We start from the raw sequence: 7,686 nt of genomic DNA, 5'->3' as shown, positions 1-7,686 counted from the left end.
CAATGCATTATTTGATGCCTTTCCCATGCCAGAAACCAACAGAGGAATATATAATGTTGAGTACTTTTTCCCCTCACAAAATTGACAGGAGTTTGATACCTGTAGCGGTGATTAATATTTTTGTTTCAAAGACTTTTCAAGATCCAACTCCCAAATTTTTGAATTTCCTGAAAAAATGCATAAAATTCACCGACTTTAATGCCCTTTAATGCTCTTCCTGTGCTAGAATCAAAGCATCGGCTTATATTTTTAAAATATAAGTAATTCATACAAATAAATAAAATAAATCTATTTACAAATATATTATTCATTTTTATTTAAATAAAAAAATAAAACTCATTAGTTTAATATATACAAATAAATTAAATTAGAAAAATAATAAAAATACAAATTTATGATATCTCAATTCTACAAATATTTAAAATTTTATATTTTATTAAATATTATTTTAATAAATTTAATTTATTTCAAATACACCATATTATGTATTATTATGTATGTGTACAATCATATATATACACAAACATATAACTATGCATGTTATAATACATCAAAATGAATATACAACTATATGAATATGAAAAAAATGCACTTGCACAAATATTTTAAAAATAAGATTTTATTAAACATTATATTTTAATAATTTTCAATTTATTTAAAATGTACCATGTTATATATAACTCTATATTTTAATATGTACAAATAAATTACATTAAAAGATAATAAAAATAAAAATGTATGATATCGCAATTCTACAAGTATTTTAAAAACATATATTTTATTAAATATAATATTTTAATAACTTTGAATTTATTTCAAATACACTATATTATGTACTATATTATATGTGTACAATCATATATACACATAACCATATAACAATGCACATTACAATACATCAAAATATCATATAACACATTACAACAATAAATAAATAATATATATCAATTTATTGTCTTGTAAATTTTTAATTATTAATTTTTATCAAATAACATTTTAAATGTCATTGATAGTTAATGTATAGGATATCATGTGAAAACCATATAAATATAAAAAAGATGCACTTACACAAATATTTTAAAAATAAAATTTATTAAACATCAAATTTTAATAATTTTCAATTTATTTAAAATGCAACATATTATACATAACCTTGTATGGGTGAAGGAGAAACGATATAAACAGGATAGGGTTAGCGTTTCGACCGAAACCTGCAGACTCCTCCACACCAACGACAGCCTGACTATGCTGTTGCAATCTTCGCCCCTCCGTACTCCAGTCCTATTACCCTCACACCGCTCCCGTTTGACGTCGTTACGGTTACTCCTCCATTCTTACCGCTTTGTTTTTTACCCTTACCCTCCTCCTCGACAAGCCCCTGCTTGTTACCCGGTCACTACAACGATAGGAGACCTTGGATTCTAAACGCAACTGGCGCGAAAATATAGTGACGGTTATGGAGGACCTAGTAGACTACTCAAAAGATCCACTAGCGGGTACCTCCATCTAGACTTCTCCCCAGGTTAACCCGACACCGTTGCCTTTCTTCCCTCGATCTCAGGGCCCTCGTGCTCGCTGGCTACACTCTCATAGGCCTCCCCCTCCATCCTTGACCTCACAGCCCAACCATTATCCCCTTCTACCCTAAATTTCATGGATCAAACCCTAGAACCCAATGTGGGCATCTCCTCTGACGATATCTCATCTTTCCCTTCCTTCGTCGACTCCCGCGTCCTCTCTGCAACGACCATCAGTGATCCTACCACCTCTGAATTAAGGTTCCCTGTGTCAGCCTCATCGGCCCCCCCTTCTGGAAATATCACATAAATCCTTCCCATCTCGGTGGTTTTTCCCTCTGACCCCCCTTGGGCGTCCCTGCACCTAAGACTAACCCTTCCCAAGAAACCCATCAAAACTCCATACCTAATGGAGGAACCCGGAAAGTGAAGAAGCAAAGGGTACTGAGATCAAAATCTTTGGAGGTATTCCTGAGTTTGGGCGAGGATTTCCAGTGGAGTGAGGCGATGGACACGGCCAAGTGAGTGCTAGTTGGAAGAGTCAGTGGTTGTTTCTACAGCACTACCAGATTGAAGCAGTGGGCCACAGAGGTTCGGGGGCATCATTTAGCCGAACCACCGGTGGTTCAGAAATTTGTTAAAGGATGGTTCGTGCTTCATTTTGCCAGGGCGAAGCACACCAACTGGGTACTTTTAGCGGTTTGGCATTTTGAACAAGCCCCTGTGCTCCTTCAGAGATGGACACCACTCTTCAACCCAGAAAGAGAACAGTTTGACACTAGCCCTCTCTAGGTTAGACTACCCGGCCTGCCTCTTCAGTTCTGGTCAGAAAACATTTTTAGGGGTTTTGGGAACTCTCTGGACACCTATCTGGAGTATGACAAATCCTACCTCTCGACATGAAGAATGGAGTATGCAAGAATATTGGTACACATTAACACCAATGATGGGCTTCAGGAATATATCACAATCCAATGGAGGAATTTATCTCAAAGGCAAAATCTGGACTATGAAGGAGTTCCATTCAGATGCAGGAGATGCCATAAGGTTGGGCATCTCTTCAAAGACTACCCTCTCAACAAAAATAAGGATAGGGGAGAAGTTGGGAGGACAATTCCCCCAAACACAGATCAGGAACAAGGGGAGCAGCCCCACAACAAGAAAGGCAGGATCCAAGGTGATCCACCTCAATCAGATATGTCTCTCTCGCAAGGGACCCCGAAGAAATGTGTTAGGCCTCCGCTTCAACCTCCCTCTCCTCCTCTCACCAAGGCAAGAGCAACTGTTGGTTCGATGGTTTCTTCAGGTAAGTGACCAAACTCTCCTACTCCCTCTAGTATTCATGATTTTGATGGATTAAATGAATTTCCGGTTTATTGTTCTTTAAGTGGAATCGTAAACCCTCCCTCACAATCCCCTCTGATTGTCCCCTCTCCCACATCTAATGACACCTCCTCTGGAGCCATTCCAACACCCCCTCCCGACATCACTCCTATTCCTGTAGTTGGTCCTCCTTCCCCTTGGTACCAGACCCGATCCAAGGCCAAGTAGAAGATAATGTCCCAGGATTGTATTGGGCTTGATCTCTCTTTAACCCCTTTTCCTCCCAAACTTCCTCGAGGTCGACCCTCCCCTCTCAAAGGCTCAAATACGGGTCGGAGGCGAAATTGCCTTGGGTAGGCAATCAACCATTCGCGGGGCACTTAGAGCTTTGAACCCCTCATCTGACCCCCCTCATGAAGATTGCCTCTTTCAATTGCAGAGGGTTGGCTAGACTCGAAAAAAAAATAGCCCTCCGCACACTGTTTCTTACCTCTCTCGTTGATATCATCCTCCTCCAAGAAACTCTAGGACCTACTGACACCATTACTCACCTCCTAGAGGCTATGCTCCCTAGTTAGAGTTTCATAGGAATAGATGCTAATGGAAGCTCCGGAGGACTTGCCCTGGGATACAACACCCACACCTCAAATCTCTGTAACTATTAGAGAGGTCTTGGGTACATAGCAGCAAACCTCTTCTCATCTGATTTGGGCTTGGAGATATGAGTCATTAATGTTTATGGGCCCTGCCAACACAGCCCTGCCTTCTGGGACCATATCCTCTGCTCAGAATTTTTTCAGAATGATTTTTAATCATGGGAGGGGACTTAAACTTCTCCATTGGACACTCTGAGTCATGGGGGCATCATGCACAAGAGGACCCCTTATCTACCTATTTCGATAATCTGCTGGACTCCCACAATTTGCTCGACATCCCTCTGCCAAGCTCTCACCTACCTAGAGGAACAATAGGGCTGGTGAGGACTGTCTTTCTGAAGACTCGATCGTTTCCTTATTAAGGAAGGACTTTTGACCTTGGGTCTTCTCCACAGACAATGGGTGGGATCGGGAGGAGTCTCTGATCACCTACCCATCTTCATGGAATTCAGTGGGGGACCTCGAAAACCGAAGGGACCTTTCAAGTTCAGCTCCTCTTGGCTAAAGGACCCCACCTATAATCAAATGATCAAGGAATACTGGAAGGCGCATCCCCCAGGTGCTGGTGGGAACATAACAGAGGGTTTCGCTCACAACCTCATGGCGCTGAAGAGACTATCAAAAACCTGGGCCCACAACAAGAGAATAAAAGACTATCAATCTCTATTGAAAGTCGAGGAGGAAATCGCTGAGACTAAAAAAGACCAAGCAGGGGCATACATAGTGAGCAATCAAAGAAATAGACTCACTAAGCTATATACCACCAGAAGGAAAATTGTTAAGGATCATGAGGAAGTTTGGCGACTGAGAAGTAGGGCGATCTGGCTGCTCGAGGAGATGACAATACAAATTTCTATCACAAGTTTGCAAATGGCAGGAAAGTCATCAATACCATTTGGAAACTCTCGAACGAGCAAGGCCACATTGTCAATACTTTCCCTCAGCTAGCTTCCTTAGCAAACTCACACTTTAAACAGACCTACAGGGCCCCCCTGATGCTAATCTAGCCGAAATTATTCAAGTAGCTCAATTATTCCCTCGATTTGTGGATCAGGGGGCAGGCAAGGAACTGACAAAGGAGATTTCTATCGGGGAATTAGAAGCCACGATCAAATGGTTTAAGAGGGACAAGAGCCCAAGGCCGGACAGCTGGACGATCGAGTTCTACTCAGCGTTCTTTGATACTCTGGGGGAGGATCTTCTAAAAGTCATTGAACACTCCAGAACTAGTGGAAAGATTCTTGAATCCTTCACCTCCACTTTCATCGCCCTCATTCCAAAATCTGACAACCCTTCTACCTTCGATGACTACAAACCTATATCTTTATGTAACTGCATCTATAAGATCATGGCAAATATTGTTGCAAATCGGATGTGGCCCATACTATCCAAGTATATTTCGCCAGAGCAATTTGCCTTCCTAAAAGATGGACAATTCATGAAGCAGTGGGAACTGCCCAAGAAGTGCTACACTCTCTGCACTCCAAGAAAATCAAAGGTATGATCCTAAAGGTAGACCTCTCAAAAGTCTTTGATAGAGAAAACTGGTTATATATTAGAATGCTCTTAACCCACCTAGGATTCCCTTTTGATTTCATAAAATGGATCATGAGCTGCATCACTAACATACCTTTCAGTGTGTTGATCAACGGGGCAACTTCCCCTTTTTTTTACTCTGAAAGAGGTCTCCGTCAGGGTTGTCCCCTATCCCCTTTGTTGTTCCTACTGATAATGGAAGGTCTCAGCATGTTGGTCAAAGAAGAATTCAGAAGAGGCAGACTAAAGGGAATAAAAATCACAGATGATTGCACTTTGACTCATTTGCTATTTGTGGACGATGTTCTTCTATTCCTCAATGTAAGCATTGGAGACTTAACAATCATGAAGAACGCAATTGCTTTATTCCAAACAACCACAGGTATGATTGTAAATTGCAACAATTCGACCCTCACAGAGGTTGGATGTTCCCCCCATGAAATCCATTATGCACTACAAAGATTCCAGTATACTCTTCTTAGGCTGGAGGATGGTCTCAGATATCTGGGCTACAAGCTGAAACCTCTGGGATACAAGATTGCAGATTGGACCTGGCTAATCTCCAAAATGGAGAAAAGACTAAACATTTGGTACCACAAATACCTTTCCAAGGCAGGGAGACTTACGCTCATTAAAGTTGTCCTGGAGGCCACCCAGTTTACTAGATGTCACTGGCTTGGATCCCTCGGGGTATTCTACCCAGAATACAGGCCTTATGCTGCAGATTCCTTTGGAAGGGACAACAAACAGGAAGAATCTTCGCATGGGTAAACTTGCCCAAGAAATGGGGCGGATGGGGCATAAAGAAATTAGAAGACTTCTCCTCAACTCTGGCGGCAAAACTAGGATGGCATCTTCTTACAACAAACAGCCTATGGACTAGGGTGGCCTGTTCAAAATATATTGCCCCCTCAAACCTGATGGATTGGATAAGTCAACCACAGAGATTACAATCAGGGTCTCAATTATATGGAAGGCGGTAACAAAATCACTTAACATCATCGCGAACGGAATTACATGGAAAATTCAGTCTGGAATGAAAGTAAGGATAGGTCGGGATCCTTGGATTGGATGCGGGATTTACATAGGCTACCAGATGACCTCAGATCTTTCTTTAGGGATTGCAACATTACCCATATTAGCCATATAGCAGATGTGGAGCGCTCCACCCCTTTTCAGCAAGCCTGGAAATCAACTCAGAGATTAAACATTCCCCATCAATGGACTCAAAAATGGAATACATTCATTAGGGCCCTCACTGAGGCACATATCAGGGTCGGTGAGGATGAAGATGAAGTCATCTAGGCACTTTCAAAAACAGGGAAATACACACCAAAGGAGGGATATCTAGTACTAGCTGATGATCGTCGCCCACAAGTCCTAGAGTCATGGTGGAAGCATCTATGGAAGCTAAAATCCCCCCCCACTAGAGCAAACTTCTCATGTGGACTATTCTAAAGAACAAAATCCCCACTGGAGATAATCTACTCTAAGCCAGCTCATCATGGCCCCTTCTAGTGTCACCTATGTAAATGCAACAATGAATCTGCCACTCATCTTTTTATTGAATGTCTGGCTGCCCGAGAGCTATGGCAATCGATCTCAACAATGATTTCTTTCCCGACAAGGTGGCACGACGCTTCTGTAAAGGAAGCTTGGTCGAATTGGTGGACAAGCGCCTGCCCACAAAAACTGAGAAATCTGCCTTTACTTATATGTTGGGGACTGTGGATAGCCCGCAACAACCTCATCTTCCAAAACTACTGCTAGCCGCACTAGCCCTCCATTACTTCTCATATCATCTCTGACTATTCCATCATACCCGATGACGAGGAGAAAACCAAACCAAAACCATCATTCCCGAATCCATAAATCATTCAAAGCCATGGGCTTATTTGACTGGTCTGTCGAGGAGGACGGATGTGGGGGAGGGGCCATTACTTAACCTCTCTGATTCTCATTCCCTCCATATACAGATGGGTTTAGGGGGGAGGGAGTAGAGTAATAATTTCGCAAAGCTATCCTCTGCAAATTTCTCATCCAACATGCTCTGCAAATCCAATGTCGAGACCTTCAACTCTTTGGTGTCTCAAAAATTGTTTGTGATTGGATAAACAAAAAACCTAGATGCTCAACATACACTTTGTTACACATTCTCGAAGAGGCCCACCGTCTTATTACTACTTTTGACTCATTACATGTCATCACATTTTCATGGAGCGAAATACAGAGGTTGACAGATTATCCAAAGAAGTACGCACAGGCCATCCTGCACTTGGATGATCAAGAACATAAAGAGGGAAATTTCTACCAGTACTACCACCAGCCCCTCATGGACATAGATGCTACAGCAAGCTCACAGGGAGCTTAGATCATGGATTTTTTTGCTTACCACGTGTAAATATTTATATGTTTTATTTATTTTTTAGTTTCCAGCAAGAAGAACTATGGACAGGTTATATAAATATGAGCCTGTCTATGCTACTCTTTTTTTGGTTTAAAAACAATGTGATGATCATATCAAAAAAAGGATGCCTCCTATGTGGATAAAAAGGCATCAAATTTTTTGTATTTCTTTTTGAAACTAATAAGCACTACCTCTTACAGCATTATGCTTATGCATATACAGCAAGCATATAATTTTTATATATCAA

Source organism: Pinus tabuliformis, chromosome 7 (assembly GCF_031772625.1).
Source record: "Pinus tabuliformis cultivar Carrire ecotype Pingquan chromosome 7, CPIR1, whole genome shotgun sequence".
In the NCBI taxonomy this organism is placed as follows: Eukaryota; Viridiplantae; Streptophyta; class Pinopsida; order Pinales; family Pinaceae; genus Pinus; species Pinus tabuliformis.
The sequence above is the reverse complement of the archived record's forward strand: the minus strand, read 5'-3'. Positions refer to the sequence as shown.